The sequence below is a fragment of the Trachurus japonicus genome, chromosome 24 (genome assembly GCF_045865225.1).
Source record: "Trachurus japonicus isolate A0001 chromosome 24, Traja_1.0".
NCBI classification, from domain to species: domain Eukaryota; kingdom Metazoa; phylum Chordata; class Actinopteri; order Carangiformes; family Carangidae; genus Trachurus; species Trachurus japonicus.
The window spans coordinates 27,183,625-27,203,825 of record NC_140930.1 but is presented as its reverse complement, the minus strand read 5'-3'; the positions used below and the strand labels follow the sequence as shown (position 1 = coordinate 27,203,825).

Here is a 20,201-nt window from a genome sequence, read left to right as displayed (position 1 = left end):
TGCCCCCCCCCCCCACCACCACCACCAACACCACCTCAGTTGTCTCCTGTCACTCTGAAGGTGAGAGGTGCTAAGGAGAGGAACACATGTGAGGGTGGGGGTGGAGATGAGGGGAGGGTGGGGGGGCTTATTTTAGAACCCAGGAATGATTGGCTTGTTGTTTCTGAGTGACAGGGGACGGGACCCCTGCCTGGTGCATCTGTACCACACACACACACACAGAAACACACACGTACGGCAAATGCAGACAGAAGCATATGCGTTTCTACAGCGTGCTAACTCAGGCTCATTCACACTGTTATTTCCTTTAAAGACTTTGCAAGTAGTTCAGTCTTGGAGAGCAAAGACAAAACATCTCTCTCTCTCACATACACACACATACACACACACACCGTCGTATATTAACACAGACACACTCCTGCATGGTGTCAGTGGTCCGGTGGAGACATTAACACTTGTGTACGACCAGGTGCCGACGTGACAGAACTGTCACGCTATCCGCCCGGTGGGGGAGGACGGGAGAAGGGAGAAGGGAGAAAGGAGGAGGGAGGTTAGTTCTCTTTATCAGTCGCTCAGGACGTTTCCAGGAAATTCTAATCTGATGGTGTTCAAACTTAAAACAGAAATAAAAGGCGCACTGAGACAAAACTATTAAGATCAATGACTAATCCAAACTGGTACCACCATATAACTGTCAGTGCTAGAGCTGGTATGTCCGTGACGGTCAGAGCAACCCTTCCCAACTGGTTTTGAAATTTATGTCCAGATGGAAACTTAGGTGGTGATAGAGAGAAGGTCAGAGGTCACCTCGGTCAGTGGGGTTCAGAGAGAAAATATTTCATTGCTACAGTATATCTTGTGAATAAAGTTGTCAATCTTGCTCAAGGGGGGACAAGAGGGAATCTAAACAGGAAGCAGAGTTTAAAGCAAATCAATAATCATCCTCTGGCAAACATGAATATCCCAAAGTTGTAAGTGAAGGGGAACACAAGACATCTGGCGACTCAAAGACTTGGTGTAAACAAGTTTGTCCATTGATACTGAAAAAGTCAACACTGACTTTCATTTTAAAAAAGAGGATTCAAACTAAAAATATAAAATGTCCAGTCATGTCCACATACATACCTGAACAATCACATACAAGGTGTGGACTGAGGAATTCTACCGTTTATTAGTTGCAAAAAAATACTACAAATGACGCAACAGCTGCTAGCAACTACAACAAGGCCAATAACACACTGCAAACACAATTTGTGTAAGTCATGAAAGTCAAAGACAGGCAGCCACATATGATGGAACAATACTATCGATTCTTTTGTTTTTAAGAAGCTTTGCTTAGCTTGACACATTCTATAACCATTTTATGCCATATTCACTTTACTATTTACTATTTTTTGACTGAATATCTCAGTAATACAAATCACTTTTACATGTATCATCTCTACATGTTATATCTGTGATTACCTAAAGTGGGCTACTTAGATTTACTGCTGACATTAGTCACGCATAAATACACACTCAGCATCGCTGCTAAAGAATCTCATCATGACACTGAATATTCCCAAAGCTCTGAGGCATCAAATCAACGCTGAGAGGTGTCAGTCCTCACTCTGAGTGTGTCTGCATGCGTGTGTGTTCATGCCAGCTCATACACACCAACAGTCATGCACTATAAAAGTGGAAGATGAATGAGAGAGAATAAGGAAGAGAGGCTATTCTGAGTCTCCTGGACCTTCTCAGCTTCTAGATCAGAGCTGCATGACAACACTCCCACAACACATGAACATGCACTGGAGGGCATTGCCCTATTGCATTGTTACAACATGAAGTATTACATTTTCCAGTTGTTGCTTGGTGTTGAATATTACAAGCAGAGGCATTTCTGCCTTTTCTAGTCTCAGTTTGTTTACACAAACAGTTACAGTTCAGCTCATGACATCAGCTACACATCATCAACTACTTGACAGAGGAGATTCTGTAAACTAAAGTAGTATATTCATCACAGACATCTTTTAACAAGTGTGTTTTGCAGTAAATATGAGAAGCATAAGGAATAATACTAGTAAGTTAGGAAAACTGCTAATTTGCATTATTTTAAAATGTTTCCCATGTACAGTATGATGGTCTGTGGCATTCTCAAACTGAATCCTGTGAGTCTTGGCAAAAGTGGAATAAACCTATTTACCATATCTTTCCTCTGCACCCGCCCCCTTCCTTCCCTTAGGGAACTGGCAACCCTGAGCACTCATCACAAAGTTAACATTTGCATAGAGGCCAGTTATGCGGTTTTAGCGTCCTGTGTGATTGAAGTGAGCATTAGCATAGGGGCCGACGACGAGACCACGTGGTTGAGTGTGCTCAGAGGGCAGTTATGGCCCGCTGTACGTGACCGAGCATAAAAACTGGGGAGTCCACAGGTGAGGTCATGTTGGGCAGTGACGAGAAAGTTCCCCGGAGCACTGAATAAGGTTTGGCAAAGAAACCTGCAACTGTCAGAGGCAAAAAAGAGAGGTCTGTTTGTATCTGATGAGCAGCCCATTAGAATTACAAATGGCGGTTTAGACAAACTAATCGTGAAATAAAGAAAAGGCCTTTAGTTTTTAGTCAAACAGGAACTTCCAAAGGTTTTCCAAAGAGGACAACCCTATAATAAGCTTAAAGAGACCCCGAGAAGTTTGCTTTTGGTTATAAAAGAGTCTCATATTAATTAGGATGAATCTACGTTACCCACACTTGTTAATGACTCCATTTTCGATAAATATATCATTTTGTCTTTATAGTTATATTGATATATTGACTCGCCCAGCATTTCCTAGTTTCCTGGTTTCCCGGACGCTGCCCGGCGGGTCATGGGAATAATGTTTATGGTCGGAACTACGACGGTATCTGATCGTCTTCGAACCTCTGACTTTCGTTCTTGATAATGAAAACATTCTTGGCAAATGCTTTTGCTTTCGTCCGTCTTGCGCCGGTCCTTGAATTTCACTGTGCGCAGAGGCTAATGGGAAATGTAGTGTGAAAACACTTTGCTTTCCGAAAGTCCTCGTAGTCCCTTTAAAACATGGAGAAGGTTTCACATGATAAAAATGATAAAAATGAGCATCCAGGAGAGGACTTAATCCTAAATGCTGGGACAAAGAAGCTCTCCTGTCCTTGCTGGCTGCAGTTCCAGGAAGTGCACCTGTGCTGCAGGGGGCTTCAGCTGGTGGGTGTGCTGATGATGTTGCAGGCTCAGCTCAGCCACGGCTGCGTGACCTGTTAATGGCCCAGTGGGTATTTGATGACAGTTGCAAGAATCTGAGGCTCAGGGTGTCCTTTACGGCCCTTAAATCTTTGTCATCAAATCTGCCCGCACGAGAGTAATTTATGGTGCACTCCACAGGGCATGTTTCTCAGTACCTCCTATTAGACACACCGTGAACTCTGATCTATGAGCAGGTTGTTGAGAAATAATTATGACACAATATTTTCCTGTAAACTTTCCATGTCAACAAAGTGGACAAGCACCTCCAATGACTGCAGTGTTACACAAAACACAATACACATTAATGTGAACACACGCATTACACAGTGAATATGTGACACTGTGTGCTTATGGCAGACACTGAGAAGATCTGATAGACTGAGTGTCGAGCCAAAAAGAAAGGAGAGGCTCTGCAGTGTCTTGTAAATGTCTATCAGGTCTTTAACCATGTGATCTGAGGCTTTGGCCCTCATGAGCCCTAACACATAACCCAATGCAGGACAGTTATTCACAGCTGCCTTAGGCAGACAGTTTTAAGGGCTGAGAGACTTTTTAGAAACTTAAATGAGCACTTGACCCAAGCACCTGCTACGCAGTGTAACCAAAGAAAATACAGAAAAAACAAACTGAAACGCACAAACAATATATAGTACTTTTATAATGGTGTAAAGCTCAACTTTAATTTGTGAAATGTAACCACTGTGACCTTAAACTGAACAACAGGGACATACAGTCATGAAGAGAATTCCTTCTGCTACTGAGCAGCTCCGACAAAACTTTATTACAGCAGCTTTACCGCAGAGAGTTCATTTTTATTTAAAGTGCTCAAGTCAAACCGAGTTGGTTCTGTTCCAGGTGTAAGTGACAACAGTGTTAACAATTGAAGGCCAGACCTGAAAGATAAGCTGGTTCAGTATCATGTCATTCAGTTCAATCCAGTGGTCTGTACAAGGATATTTTCTGAATGATGTGTGTTGGTCTGGTTGGTGGTTGGCTGTGGCCTCTCACTCTCATGCAGATGTTCATCTTTTATCTTATTTACCGTAACCACAGTCTTTCCATTTTCACTTTGAGAAAAATGTTTTAAAAAGTGAACTTTAGATATGAAAACACAAACATTGGTTTTGCAGAAACAGCTGATGGCAAAGTTGATATCTAGGGTAGTGACAGGGTTAGCCACAGACTGCTGTGCCTCATCCATTTCTTTTAATGCTAGCATATTAGCGGTAATACTTAAACTTTGTTAAGATTATGATAAGCTTCCCTTGGTCAGGTTAGACAGGAAGTGTCACCCACGACCCTTCATTCAGACTATGAATTTTGGGACATGTGACTTTGTGTTATAGGCTCTTGATTTGAGCGCACAGAGCCTGTCACCAATTTAGTGAACAATCTCCATGTGTGTGGAGGTGTCACATGATGGTCATCAATTCAAGTCTTTATTTTTTATTTTTTTTAAATGAGATTTCTTTTTAAGGCCCTCTGCACACTTTATACACACTTTTGGGAGTACACTTTTTTGTGCACAGAACAGTTAATGTGCATCTTGCACACATTAAATGCAGCAGATGCTCTCTGCTATGAAATTAAAAATACCAGAGTGTTTTTGCACACTAGCTTAGCTTAGCTTTCATTGCTGAAATTCAATCTGATTTCAGTAGATGATATAATGGTGGGCTGGGTCCTGGACCACAGCAGACACTGCTGGAGGTGACTGACAGGGTCATGCCTATGTATGTGTGAGTGTGTTTGTATGTGTATATCTTCTGTGTGTGTATGCTTCCATGTAACAAAAATAGTGCCCCTTCCCCGGGCCCCAGCTCCCACATTCTGCTGCTAATAGGAGAGGTGCGTGTGCATGTCCATATGTGTTTGTGTAGATGTAGCCCTTGCCTGACCGTGGCCCTGTCCAAGCCTTAGCATGCTCATTTATAGACTAGCAGTCCATCAATCTTAATAGAGGAGAGAAGTGCAAAGAGCCGATGAAACGCCAGACATGATCACTATTCACTCGATGGGGGCGAGCAGAGAGGGAGGAGCGAGAGGAGGGGAGTCGCAAGGAAAGATGAGAGATGGAGGAGGAAGGGCGAGGGAGCACCGAGGGAGTGAAAGTGGGGAGGGAGGGAGCGGGGAAGAAGGATGGGGTGAGAAAGAGGGAGGTAGAAAGTTGTTTATCCCTGTAGGTGATAATAATGATCTGATCCCCTCTCTCCTCTGTCGCTGTCTTGCTGTGTCTTGAGTGACATCTGGCAGAGCCACAGGAGAACTGCTCAACAGGCCAAAGAAAGGAGCCAATCAGACTGCGAGGCTGCTTTAATGTTTCTATTTCTCTCTTTACAAAGGTCCAAAAAGTCTAGAACAGTTTGGAGGACAGCGTGTTTGACCTGTTCACACTGTAAAATGCCAATGGACAGGTCACATGCCGGGTGTTAGATAATAGTGTGTTCTGTAGTGTGTACGTGGTGTGACCATGCTGTGTGTGTGTGTGTGTCAGTGGGGGTAGGAGGTCTGCTGAGAGGTGGGGAATGGCAAGGGGATATTTGGCAATGTGCTGCGAGACTGTGCTGACACAGGACACTGCGTCTTCATACGACAACAGAGCTGTCACACTCCCAGGCACGAGGTGCGAGGGGGGATTCAGCGAGTCAACATTTACAGACAGACACCGACCCATGTTTACCTGCTAACGTTGTAGCACATTAGGGGAAATAATGCATGTGAGAAAGAGCTCATAAATACAACAACACGGCTGATTATAGCCGTGACATTTTGCTCCGAGTCAAAGACGAAGCTACGTTATGTGTATGTGTGAATATCATCTCCATTAACAGAGCCCAAACATGACACCTGCAGCCTGTTTCACACATGTTGAGTCGGGTCAAACAGTGTAACATTGGCAGGCGGACGCTTTTGGCAAGGCAAGTTTATATAGCACCTTTCAACAGTAACACAATTCAACAGAAAAGGCCTAAAGACGAGATATAAAACAAACATAAGTCTGGATAAAAAGGCACATATGTGCAGGTTTTAAGTAATAAAATAAAATATAACTTAAAAATAACTTCAGGTCTTGTCTTTCCCATGAAGTCGACAGGCAGCAAGTGGAGACTTCAGATAGTCACAGGCTACAGTCATGAAAACATCTCCACAGATAACCTCCTCTAACACTACAACTTCTAACTTTTACATTTTTAAACAAATAAAAGAAATTAAATATAATGTATTAACTGCTGAACTTTAGGTTATCTTTTGTAAATAACATTACTTTAGGACAGAGCCAGGTTCAGCCCATTGTCAGTCAGGAGCTAAGATCATCTGACTCCAAGCAAATGTGACGCCATTCCCTTTATCTAACTTTCATTTGAGAGAGGACATCCTAGAAAACCGTAAAATGTTAATTGATGAAATCAGATTCATTACATTTGAGCCATATCATAAAACTGACCTGAGGTACTCTGACTTTAGTCTGCACTGATATTTACTGCATGATTGTGCTTGTGTATACAATAATGCTGTGATAAAAAAGATTAGGTTAGTTGTAATTTAAATGTTTCTAGACACCTCACCTGATTTAGCTTATTTCTGCATGAGATGTGCTCACTTGTTGGACTAATCGGCAAGATAAATCAAGCGCACATCAAAGCAGTTCAAATATTTAAAAGCCTATTCATGTTCTGTATATTTTGCCTGCAGGTCTGAAAGCCAGGACCACAGAGGGCAGCGTGGTGAGGTGAACCTGGGAAAGCCTGCAACAGCTGTGAGAAACCATCAGATCTGCCATTCCTCACACTTCAACAGCCAACAAGAGAGCGATTTATGATGGCCGGAGAGGGAGAGAAAGAGACGGAGAGAAAGAAAGGCAGAGAAAAAAAGCCAGGCAGGGGAGAAGGAGACATAAACAGAGAGAGAAAGAATGAAATAAACAGAGAGGGGAATAAAGGCAGAGAAGTGGAAAGGAGATGTGATAAAGCAAGGAAAACAACAGGAAAGAAAGATAAATAGACAGAAGGAGAAAGGAGAAAGTGATGGAACAAGATACAGGAAGGGAACAAGATGACTGATCAGGGTGGAGAAATAAAGTTGAGAGGCGGAAAGAGCTCGAAAACAGGACTACAATTGCAGAGATTTAAAAACCAAAATATAAGAATTAAACATACACAATGGTGTAAAACACACACTGAGGCAGAGAGCACTCACACTGCTGTACGTGAAGGGTAAAACACACACAAACCGTCACTATAAAACACACATCAGATCCAAGGTCGTGCCTTCTACGGAGCGATGAGACGAGTGGGACAGCTGAGGGATGAGCAGCGGCGTGCTGCAGCCAACATGGCAGGCGGCCTACTGACAGACTTAGATCCTCTAATATATCAGGATCTCTCAATGTGCTTGGACCGCCACTGTCCGACCACAGGGTCAAAGGTCGGCTAAATTACAAGATGATGTTGCTGGAGTTGTCCAGGAACTGAGTTGAGAGCCCGTCACCGGCACAGGTGGGGTTGACCCTGTGTCCTCCAAGCAAGACAAAGTCACCCAAACTCCTAAACCAACCTGCTGCTCCAACCAGTGAAAGACATATATCCTCCTCCAGCCCCCCCCCCCCACATCCACACATTTCCTCCTGTCGCGTTCTCCTTCCCCGTCTGCTTGTCTTGTCTGCGGTGGGTTGGTGGTGCGGAAAGCTCCGTTTATTTGGTTTTTTAATACAAGCTGACCCCTGTCCCCTGGTGTGTGTCTACGTGTGAATGTGCGTGTGTTTCATGTGTGTGTGTGTGTGCGTGGAGGTCTACTGAGCACTCTCCCATGACAACCACGTCAACGACCCGGAGTCGGTGTCGAAAGAAGACCACACCGCACGGGGGAGAACACACACATTAACTCAACACACGTTAGCGGACACATGCGCACGCACATGCGCACAAATAAACTTGAACACATATACACTCGTATATCCGACAAAGCAGTATGGCACATAGAAGAATATATATGTGTGTGTGTTTATGTGTGTTTTGGTCTTGAGGAAATCTTCAGCATGTGTTCGATGAATCCCCGGGGCTCTCACTCAACTCCGATTGGCTAGTCAGCTTGCTGTGTTTGTTTCCACAGCGACAGAGCTGTCACTGCCTCCTACCACCCAGGTAGAGCTGTCAATCACACTGGCTCCCAGCCAACCACATGCAGGCATCACTGCAGCCAATCACAACACAGGCCCTGTGTTTAACCAATTACAAATTACAACCAGTGAGAATAGTCTAAATAATAAGGGACAAAGTTAAATGAGGGGGAAGTAAAGAAAACATTTATGCAGCTTCTGCTCTACACCGGAGACGAGGCAGGTTAGAAACTGGACTTAAGGGAAAAAGAATAAAGGATCATTTTTGAAAGATGATATATTTCAGTACTTAAATTCAAAACAGTCATTGTTTAATCAGTACCTGGCCTTGGTCGACAGAAAATTTGCAGCTCTGCGTTCTGCATTTTGTCATATATCAAATCACATCATCACTTCCTTACTGCCTCTTTTATTTATGACATAAAAGCACCAGAGGGTGTATTTCCAAACAATCATAATCCATCTTCAAAGGCTGACTTCACCTCACTTTATTCTAATGTGAAATAAATTTACGGAGTTGGCGCTGCTGTCGGCATTTATATTTAACACAGACTGTGCAGTGCGTCAGTTTTCAGCTGGATCGATCTTCTTCAAACACGACTTTATGTGACAGTGACGAACGTCGAAGTTTGCTTCTACAGTTTCCCACAAACGTATCTCAGCACACTGCTGCCTTGTGTTTCTATGAGACTGAACAGCTTGTTAATAGGAAGCCACAATGACAACACAAGCCTTTATTACAGTGGGCAGATTAGTTATGGTTGCACTCTTTCTGCCATGTCTCAGTCACCACAGTGACAAAGGCCGATGACCCATTTCATCACAACAATGGTGTTCACTGAAATCATAAAACTATGACATATACAACTGAATGTGGCCTGTAAACTGATTATCCAATTAATCATGTTTTTAAGAATGGCTTCTTCTTAAAAAAAAAAAAAACTGTTATAAGTAATAATAATAAATAATAATGTAATAAAATAGTTTGAATTTGAGACAGATTTGCAGCATCAGCTTCATATTTTGCCTTTATTATTTTTCTGCTCTCTTTACACAGGGCAGACTTCTGACAAAGGCAATCCTGCTGGGGACACAAATAATGGTGTCATAAAAACTAAAAATAGAGCCCTTTCTATTTAGGAGTTGAGCCGTTTATGTAGGTGATGAAAAGTAGATGTAACACAATATAGAAGTCAGGGTCTTGCACCACAGTGTCACACAACCAGGACTGTCACATGTTCATAAAAATAGATCAGAAGACACAAGACATTCAGAGAAGGAAGAAGAGCGACACTGTCAGATAAATGTCAGCGCTACAAAAGCCCTTACAGGTATCACGAGGGGTGTTAGCTGTTGTTTGATTCATGTAGTACAGGGGTGTGTTGTGTTGCTCTGTGTGTGAACAGTTATGTGCTTTAAGGAAAAACATTGTCTGTGTCGTACTGCGGACAGAATCGGTGTGAAACCCTGCCATTATCTTCTCTGCTGTGGAAAATGTCACGTCCTTCGAGCCGGATTCGAACCAGCGACCTAAGGATTTCTATTTATAGCCACACTACAGTCCTCCGCTCTACCAACTGAGCTATCGAAGGAGTGGTGCTGCCTGCTGTCTGAAAATGGGATTAAATATATGATCAATTCTGTTGTGTTAGAAAGACAGTACTAAATTGACCAGATGAGATTTTCCTTCGGTTTCTTCTATTCTGTGGGCGGAGGTCTTGCCTATTTACACTATACACTGACTGAACACATCATAGTGCTGACAAATTCACACTCTCTGAACCGTCATCACTTGATGCAAGAGATTTAATGACTGATGTGTCTGTGTTTCAGTCAGTGAAATGAATGCAACTTGTGGATGTGTCTGGTTTCCGTGTGTGTGTGTGTGTTGTTAATCCCTGTCCTTGCTCAACAGTCACACACACTGCTGTACTCGCACATAGCAGCTTGTCCCCTGTGGGCTACAGTAGCTCCTGCAGCGTGTTTGCTCCCTCTACAGTAAAGCCTTCACACTGTAATCACTGATCAATAGTAGTGATCAGAGTTCCGTGATCAATACCGCTCCATCTGCTACCGTTTGGCCTGAGCAAATAGCACACACTGACATACTGACACACACACACACACACACACACACAGCAGACACTTAGCAGCTATTGGTGTCTGATTTCAAGTTGTAAGGAAACTAGCTACAGTACGAAGGAGAACCTTTAAAATGCTAACACGTAACAGACACAATCCCCTCCTCGCTCTAACCCACACACACACAGCTCTACAGTATGAACCCATCATTAATGCGTTGAGCCGGATGTTGCTGTGACCTTTCTCTTTTTAGGCGCGACCCCAGCAGATGACCCTGGAGAGGGATTAGTCTCTGATACGCCTAATTAACCCCACAGCACACCGCTCACACTGGAGCAGCAGCTACTCACCCACACTACAACACCCGCTCACTGCTATATTTATACTTTCTTTCCATCCTTCCTTCATTTGGTTGGAGTTCAGTAGAAACCCTGTTCTGTTTTCACTTTCCTTCTCAAATACAAAACGGCAAAGACTGAGATTTTTCTGAGAGCTCTTTTTTTCTTTACTCCTAAACCTGCAAAAGCCATTTTCATATCCAAAACCAATCCCACCTTCTAAATCTTGCTTCTTAACTTCCTCTTCTGCAAAGTTTTGCAGACACCCTCCACCTTGACCCGTCCGCTAACACTCCTCTGGACCCGGCAAACCCCTGTGTAATCCCCTTTGAAGCCTAAACAAGTGTATTTTGACTGTGGGGTTTTCAGAGAGGAAGTAGAGGTTGGATTTCCACAGGAGTTTGGAACCGATAAAAACATCAACACTGAAATGCGGAAACGAGCCACATGCATATGCAGACTAGTATGAGCAGTCAGCTTCCACTGGATACCTGTGGGTAAAAAAAGTAAACAAATAAAATGTGACTTAATATTTAGTGAGTGACCCTAATGGTGTCCTAATGGTTAAGACCTACCTGATAAAGAGCCATTATAACATTCTTAAAGGGATAGTTCAACATTTTGCCAAATTGGCTCATTGCCATAATCCCTATAGTTTTAGGAGTAGGTTTGTTACCTACAGAGTTGTTTTCGAAGGTAAATTCATGCAAAACCACTGATGTGAGTTCCCGTCGAAGGCAATTTTTTTTGCAAGCAGTCCCTGTATTTGCCTCAAAAACAACTCTGTCTCGTAATGTTCCATTATTATCTCTTAGCGTGGTAAATGTTCGTCACAACTTGTCCACGAGAGCGTTTTGGAGTTGTTGGATTGTGTATTTGATGAGTTTGATGAGGGAAACCAAGAAATCACATGAGCCTCCGTAGCGTAGCTCTGCAGCTCGCCGCTCTGCTCCGCCGTTCTAAAAATAGCTTGCACCATCAAATAAAGGTAACGAACCTACTGCTATGACTATAAGGATTATGCAAATTTGCCAAAATGTTGAACTATCCCTTTAAATTGTCTCAACATTGATTCGACAACTTCACATCTCTCACACTTAATTTGTAGTTTAGAACATACATTCCATGGCGCCTTGGTGCACCTGCAGATGACTTAACCAGACAGTTCACAGCATCCAGATTAATGAACCACAGAATTGGATTACACCTGTGAAATTTCTCTGAATTGCTAAAACAACTGGCTTTTGAAGCCACAACAGCTTGTTGGCACACGCCGTAAACTTTGTCATCAGGTTTGCTTCACAAAGATCCACTAAGCCTGTTAACATCCTGAGCAAAGTTTCAGATGTCCCCGTTTCAAATTGCTCCTCACACCCGGTGACGCTTCGCCTCAGAATAACACACATTCATATGTAAAGATACACACAGCTGTTTAGAATCACAGCCACACGCAAACACATACAGTACAGTATGTTAAGTATCCTGGGCAGGGTTCAGACGATGCAACACGACACCCAGCTACCAAACAGTTGCACGGAACCAGATACTCTATTTAGGAGGTCACCACGCAACACCTCTCCATGCTATGATTTTTAATAGGCTGTAGTAAATAGCACCAATATTCAGACTTTTTACACAGTCATCTTAAGTTACTGCGTTTATCTATAGATTTACGTGACATATGCTAACTCCCATCCTGTTCACACCTCTACTGCTCCTGTGTGTGTGTGCGTGTCTTTAGAGCTGGTGCTGCAGCATTCAGTTAAATCAGTGTTATATAAATTAGTATTAGTATTATGTATTACCATTAAATTAAGCTAATAACCGGTTTACACTTCACACTGAAGCTGTTGTTCAAAGGACAATGTTTCCTATGTTCTGCTGTGGAGGCTTGCCCGCTTTGAAATGTTGCAAGTTCATGCGTGTGTGTGTGTGTGTGTGTACAGTATGTGTGATGTGTGTTTGTGTGTATGTACGTTCTTTATCTCTTCAGAGACTAAGGTACCTCCCAACAGCTGCAGTTTCTCCCAACTGTGTCATTTGAAAACTGCGTGGTTGTGAATGCCTCTCTGTGTTACTGTATGGAGAGCATACAGTACATAGTGTAGTATACAGTGTGTATCTGTGTGTTTGTGTATCTGTGTCTGCCACGCAGGTGTGTGAAGGCGTGAATGAAGTGAAAAACTGCCTCCAAACACGTGTGTGTGTGAGTGTCTGATACTCAGCCTCACCTCAGTCACACAACCTGTCCATCAAAAAGTCCTTTCTTACACATTTCTGCTGATGAATTTTGTCGTCCTGTGGCTGAACTAAGTTTCTTTAGGGATCACTTGTGAGGACAGGGGGGAGGGTCTGAGGTGGGGGAGGGCAGCGAGGGGGGTAACTAGTTATTACAAGCATCCAGAGAGCAGGACAGATGGTTAGACACTGGTCAGGGTTATACAGCAAAAGGCTGTAAAACAGATATGGGAAAACCATGTGTGTCACTTAGGAACGCACACAGACTCTGCACACATACACCTTTACACTTGCACATTCACATGCACATTTGCCATGCCTGATGAGAGGAAAGGGGTTGACACACATGGGGGGGGGGGGTAGGGGCAGTTTGGGAATGTTGACACAGGAGTTCTCCAGATACTGTCACATCTGTCACTCAAACCATTTACGCACACAGACAAAGTCCCAACACGGCATCACATCTCAGAGCTGTCAGCTGAAGAGGAATCAAGACATTAACATGGTGTAACAATCAGCACAGAGACCAGAGACAGTCACTGTGTCCTCCGTCTCCATCGTCCCTCCATGTCTTTATCACAGTTAGGGTCATTTGGACAGAAGACAAGTCTGTGCTGTCCTCCTGCACTGCTCTGTATAAAACGATGTACCTCAAGGCAATTGCAATGATTCTTAATTTATTGACAAAATGAGATTCCATCCACGGGCTTCTCAGCATCCTATTAGACTCTTCCATATAGTTGGAATATCAGCATCACATACATTCATAGTTTTCCTATGTAATCAGGATTTTTTAGCGTCTTAGCAGAGATGCTCACTTGTTCAGTTTTATCACACTTGAGTGGGACTTCTTCACATCTAAGGATAACAGCAGGTGACGATTCTGTTTGTGCTATTTGATTCATAACTCAGCATGATGGCTTCGTTTGGTATCTTTGGAAATCATGAGGGTTCTATCTCAATGTATTCCACAGTAAAATGGGACATATTATCAAAAAATCACTTTTTGAAGGCTCTTTGGGTCTTTGGTTTGCCTTTCGGCCCCTAAAATGTGAGAATTCCAGCCGTTCTGAACAGGGCTGTTTTGAGAGGATGAAAAGAGCTGTGATGTTTGATCCTTGGGGTATTTTGACCAAAGCATGTCACAGACATGTCTTTAAGACACCTGGGAACTATTTTAATTTGTGGAAAAGGGGCATAATGTCTCCTTTAAAATAAAAGTTGAATGAATGAATGGTACAGAAGTCTGAATGCTGTATTGATGCTAACACCAGGCATGGATCCACACTGTGTCTTATGGTGATATAGAGTGAAGAAAATGTCCACTCTTAGTGTGAAGACCAAGCTGCACTTTCTCTATCTGTTCCTGTGAGGACAAAACACAGACAAAGCTTCCCGGATCATAAAAGGAGCAAAATAGCTGCAAGTAGCATCAACAACCTCTTTTCCCCAGCGCTGCTGTCAGCACCCTCAGGATCCGGGTGACACATCAGTTCAGTGGAACCACAGACAGGCGCCAAGGGCAGGTCTAATCTGCTCACACATCTCTCTCTCTTTCTCCACTTTGGTCGGCTCGGCTCTCTAGGTCTCTCTCTCAGCCTCTCCCCGGCTTCCCCTCGGTCACACCCGAGCTTACACTTACACCTGCAGTGAGGCGAGACTATCCCAGTCGGGATCTTCACGGAGGCAGGGGGGGGATAGATGAGAGCGGCTGGTAGAGGAAGCTTCATCTGTTTCATCTGTAACCACTGGTCACTGTTGGTTTCTGCTTGTGCTCTGTTTGGACACGTATGCGGCCCGTGTTTGTGTGTTTGTTTATAGTCGAGGCTGTCTGCGATGCCAGTTGTGTTACGATCAGGGCATATTAAACTGCTGCCACTACCTCTCTGTTATAATAGGGGATGTATGTGTCATCTGGGCAGCAGAGGTAACTGTCAGGTCAGAAGAACAGCTTTTGTTCAGTTATACTACATGAAAGCTGCATTTATTGTGTTAAACCAGAAACCAAACTTTACAAGAAAGTTTACATTGACCAAAAGTTTAGGCTTTTCAGCCGACACCCATATACTTATACATACACACACACACATTGGTTGATAAAACAGTGAGACATTTAACACTGTTTTTAAGATTTCTTATTCCTACATTAGCAGTAAGAGCTGTTTACTCACCGGTCGAGAACAAACGTCCTGAATGCAACATCAAACTTCCTTTAATCCCAATGAGCCGTCTCCTGTGATGGAAAGCATAGCCAGTATTAATTCCTGTTTCTATCAAATATTCCTGGCCCTGGTCCATGCCAGCCTGTCTTTTCATTTTCTGATAGCGACAATGAGGCTGAAGCTGTTTTTTTTGTTTTGTTTTGTTTTTGAATATTTGATTTTTTTTTTTTTAAAGAAAAAAGATACAGTTACAAACTGACACAACATAATCAAATCAGGGGAAAATTCAATGTCCACAAGGTGGCAAAGTAAAAATGAAATGAAAAATAAATAAAGAAATACAGAAACATAAATAAAAAACAAACAAACAAAAAAACAGTACATTATATAATCGAAGATACTGAGAGAGACATGGGGTAGCCTCACTATTCATAGTTTATACCAAGTCAAGCTCCAAAAATATTAGTCTACCTGGTGTGCTGGTAGATTTCCCATAATAAAAAATGGTTGCCATATTTTGTAAAAGGTCTTACTTCTTTTCTGTATCCAATAAGTTATTTTCTCTAGGGGCACGCAGCTATAGATTTCACCAAGCCACATTTTAAGGGGTGTCAGATTTCTACTTTATTGCTATACATTTCTTAGCAACTGCCAAAAGGATTTTTCTAAATTTCTTGGATTAATCTGTTTTAACCCACCAGAGGGTCATGTGGCCGCTGAAGATGTGCGAGGTTCCATCCTCCACAGTCAACGGTTTGGACAGGCTGGCCAACTCCTACATTCGGAAGTGGCTAGGGCTACCGCGAGGCTTCTCCGACACAGGCTTGTTTGGCGCAACATCACTGCAGTTGCCCATCCAGTCCATCACCCTGGGATACAAGCAGGAGAAGGCCAGGTTGGTTCTCGAGTTGAAGGAATCCTCGGATCCTGCTGTGAGGAATGCACTTGTCCCCACCCGAACAGGTCGGAAGTGGCAAGCAGGCCCAGAGGTTGCCAGGGCCATTGGCAGGCTCCAACACCAGGAGATAGTGGGCAGGACGCAAGTAGGGAGAGCGGGGCTGGGATGGGGAGATGCCCCGCGTCTCTGGTCCAAGGCTACGAAGAGGGAAAGGAAAGCCATGGCTGTGGAAGAGGTGTCAAGGGCGAACCAGGAGCAGTATACCATCAAAGCCGTGTCACAAGGTCGCCAGGGAAGGTGGACCACTTGGGAAGGCACCATCAAGAGACCCCTCAGCTGGGCCGACCTGTGGAAGATGCCACAAGCCAGAATCAGCTTTCTGCTCAGGGCAACCTACGACACCCTCCCATGCCCCAGAAACCTCCACCAGTGGTTTGGCAAGGAGGAGAGCTGTCCCCTCTGCAGCGCACCCAACGCCAGCCTACAGCACTTGCTGTCGGGTTGCAAGGCCGCACTGACGCAAGGGCGCTACAGATGGCGGCATGACCAAGTGCTGACGAAGCTGGCCGAAGTCCTAGAGAGCTGCAGACAAGATGCCAACAACCAGCCCACAGCCAAAAGGCTTCCGGTCAGGTTCGTGAGGCCAGGGGAGAGCAGTGGAGACACCAGCCGACGAGGCCCCCGGAGCGTCCTGTCTCAGGCAAGGGACTGGAGCATGAGGGCCGACATCGGGAGACAGCTGCAGTTCCCCCGGGAGATCACCACCACGACACTCCGGCCAGACATCGTGCTGTGGTCTGCTGCTACCAAGGCTGTGATGCTCATAGAGCTCACCATCCCCTGGGAGGAGGGAATCCAGGCCGCCTATGAGAGGAAAGCAGCCAAGTATGCAGACCTGCGCCGAGTGCAGAGAGGCAGGCTGGTCTGCCACCATCTACCCGGTGGAAGTAGGCTGTCGGGGCTACGTCAGCACATCAACAACAAGGCTGCTGCGAGATGTGGGAACGACGGGAGCTAAGCTCAGAAGGGAAACCAAGGCCCTCGCCGAGGAAGCTGAGAAAGGAAGCTTCTGGCTGTGGCTGAGGAGGAGGGATAAGAACTGGGGGTCAAGGCAATGAGATGGGTCAGCTGCAGGGGGTGGCAGGGAGACGTCCCTGCCACCGCTCCGCCACCAGGAGGCGTTCCGGGGTTAAAGAGAGCGAAACTCCAATGAGCGGTGGTCCCCGGCTGATGACCCTGCAGCTGACCCAAGGCGCTGTAGGAGGCGCGTCAGGCATATTTGCCCCGCAGAAACAACACCATACCTGTACAATCAAACTGATTTCTGGGCAACCAGTGACACCTGAGAAAGGGCAGGTGACATCCAGGAAAGACTGGAGGACTTCCAGGAAAGTCTGGATGACAGCAGGAAAGTCTGTACCGGGAGTGGGCGGCTAGTTACCCAACCCACTAGACTCCTAACCAGGAGACACCCAACCTTAACTACGAAAACGAATAAGAAGAAACAACCCGAGGGCCCTCCGAGAGGCGGGATGGAAGATGGGCCCAACAGGACTGACTACACGGAAACGAACGGAACGGACATAGACAACGAGATGAAGACCTTCAGATTGTGCAGGTGTGGGTGGGGGAAAGTGACCACATACAGGGGCCTGCGGATCCATCAGGGGCGAAAGAAGAAGGAGAGTGAGAAGAAAGGCATTCAACATCCTTGCACTGCTCCGGCAGGTAAGACAAGCAGGACCCCCAGCCGGGGAGAGAACCACAGAGCCGAGGGTCCTAACGTTGTTGATGGTGTGGAGAAGGAGGAGGAAGAGCCCCCTGTGACAAGCAGTGCCCCCCTGGCATGTGAGCAGGCAGAAGTGAGACCTTTCAGCCCCCCCAGCCACCCAGCAAACAGAGAAGAGGGAGCCAGGAAGAAGGAGCACCATCAAGTGGCCTAAAGCAAGCGAGGTAACAACATGGCAGAAGCTGGACTCAGACCTCAGTCTCGTGCTTGAGCACTCGCTACGCGGCAGAGTGGACAAGAAACTCAACCTTCTTGGAGATATTCTGTACGAAGAGTGCAAAGCGAGATTTGGAACACTCACGAAGAAGCAGCACAACGCCCCTCCGAGGAAGGGGAGGAGGGAGGCCGAGATAGATGCCCTGGTGCAGAATCGGCGCCAGCTCCGCAGGAGATGGAGAAAAGCACCAGAGGAAGAAAGGCAAGGCCTGAAGGCGCTGTGGAATGAAGTGAGAGGTAAGCTGGCCTGCATGCGAAGAGCGGAGCGTATTCGAAAACGCAGGAAAAGAAAGGAGAAAGAAAGAGCTAGCTTCATGAGGAATCCCTTCAAGCATGCCCGTCAACTTCTGGAGGAGAAGAGAAGCGGGAGGTTGGAAGCCACCAAGGAGGAGATTGAGCAGCACATCAGGGGTAAGTACAGCGACCCAAAGAGGAACGTTCCCTTAGGATCGCCGGGATACGTCCCCCCTCCACCTCCTCCAACCACACAGTTCGACAGCTCCCCTCCCGGCTGAGCGAGGTAAGAGCAGTCGTCAAGAAAGCGAGGTCAGCATCAGCTCCTGGGCCGAACGGAATCCCCTACAAGCTTTACAAGAACTGCCCCCAAGTGCTGAAATGCCTGTGGAAACTCATGAGCACAGCATGGAAGAACCAACTCATACCATCGGAGTGGCAACGAGCTGTGGCGGTGTTTATTCCGAAGGAACAGGAGTCCCGCAACATTGAGCAGTTCAGGAGCATTGCACTGCTAAACGTCGAGGGAAAGGTCTTCTTTGGAGTCATGGCCAGGAGACTAACAACTTACCTCACTGAGAACGGCTATATCGACACCAGCTGCCAAAAAGCCGGAGTGCCAGGTTTCCCAGGATGCGTGGAACATTCTTCTATGATTTGGGGGCAGATCCAGAGGGCCAAGCAGGAAAAGAGCGACCTTCATGTGGTGTGGCTTGACCTCGCCAATGCGTATGGATCGGTCCCTCACAAGCTCATCCAGTTTGCATTGGAGTTCTTCCACGTCCCTGAGTCCATCAACAACCTGGTAACCAGCTACTTCAGGGACTTCCAGATGTGCTTCAGCCTGCAGGATTTTACGACAGGATGGCAGCGTCTGGAAGTTGGCATTGCCATGGGGTGTTCCATCTCCCCAGTCCTGTTTGTTGCAGCGTTTGAAATCATCCTCCGCGGAGCCCGTCAGACCGTAGGAGGAATCAGGCTGCAGTCAGGACAGAGGCTTCCGCCACTCCGAAGCTACATGGATGATGTCACCGTGGTGCTGCAGACAGCCCCATGCACAAGAAGGTGCCTGAAGAGGCTGGATGAGCTGGTGACATGGGCAAGGATGAAAATAAAACCATCCAAGTCAAGAAGCCTCTCTCTGCGTAAAGGCAACAGGAACGACAATACCATCTTCGTCGCAGGAGGCGAGTCAATCCCCCTGCTGGCCAACCATTCCATCCAGAGCCTAGGGAGGCAGTACAATGCAGATCTGTCGGACAGGCATGCAGGCAAGGCAGCACGGAAGCAACTCTCGGAAGGCCTGGCGAGCATCAACAAGAGCCAGCTCCCCGGAAAGTACAAGCTGTGGTGCTACAACTTCACATTGTACCAGAGGGTCATGTGGCCGCTGAAGATGTGCGAGGTTCCATCCTCCACAGTCAACGGTTTGGACAGGCTGGCCAACTCCTACATTCGGAAGTGGCTAGGGCTACCGCGAGGCTTCTCCGACACAGGCTTGTTTGGCGCAACATCACTGCAGTTGCCCATCCAGTCCATCACCCTGGGATACAAGCAGGAGAAGGCCAGGTTGGTTCTCGAGTTGAAGGAATCCTCGGATCCTGCTGTGAGGAATGCACTTGTCCCCACCCGAACAGGTCGGAAGTGGCAAGCAGGCCCAGAGGTTGCCAGGGCCATTGGCAGGCTCCAACACCAGGAGATAGTGGGCAGGACGCAAGTAGGGAGAGCGGGGCTGGGATGGGGAGATGCCCCGCGTCTCTGGTCCAAGGCTACGAAGAGGGAAAGGAAAGCCATGGCTGTGGAAGAGGTGTCAAGGGCGAACCAGGAGCAGTATACCATCAAAGCCGTGTCACAAGGTCGCCAGGGAAGGTGGACCACTTGGGA

General features: G+C 45.9%; 1 protein-coding gene and 1 non-coding gene across 3 annotated transcripts in view; both read right to left on the bottom strand.

The window, feature by feature from the left end:
* Positions 1 to 20,201, bottom strand: part of LOC146962116 (uncharacterized) — a 108,112-nt gene that overhangs the window by 53,919 nt on the left and 33,992 nt on the right. The window contains exon 1 of one of the 2 annotated variants that reach the window (XM_085770898.1): positions 15,190 to 15,247. The exons of the other annotated variant lie outside the window; for it this stretch is intronic. The gene's annotated coding sequence lies outside the window, so the exon portion shown is untranslated. Of the gene's footprint in view, positions 1 to 15,189; positions 15,248 to 20,201 lie in introns of those variants that run through there. 2 annotated transcript variants of the gene reach the window in all.
* On the bottom strand, positions 9,863 to 9,952 carry trnay-gua (transfer RNA tyrosine (anticodon GUA)). Its single transcript is given in 2 exon segments — positions 9,863 to 9,898; positions 9,916 to 9,952. It is a non-coding gene; the product is annotated as a tRNA-Tyr (tRNA).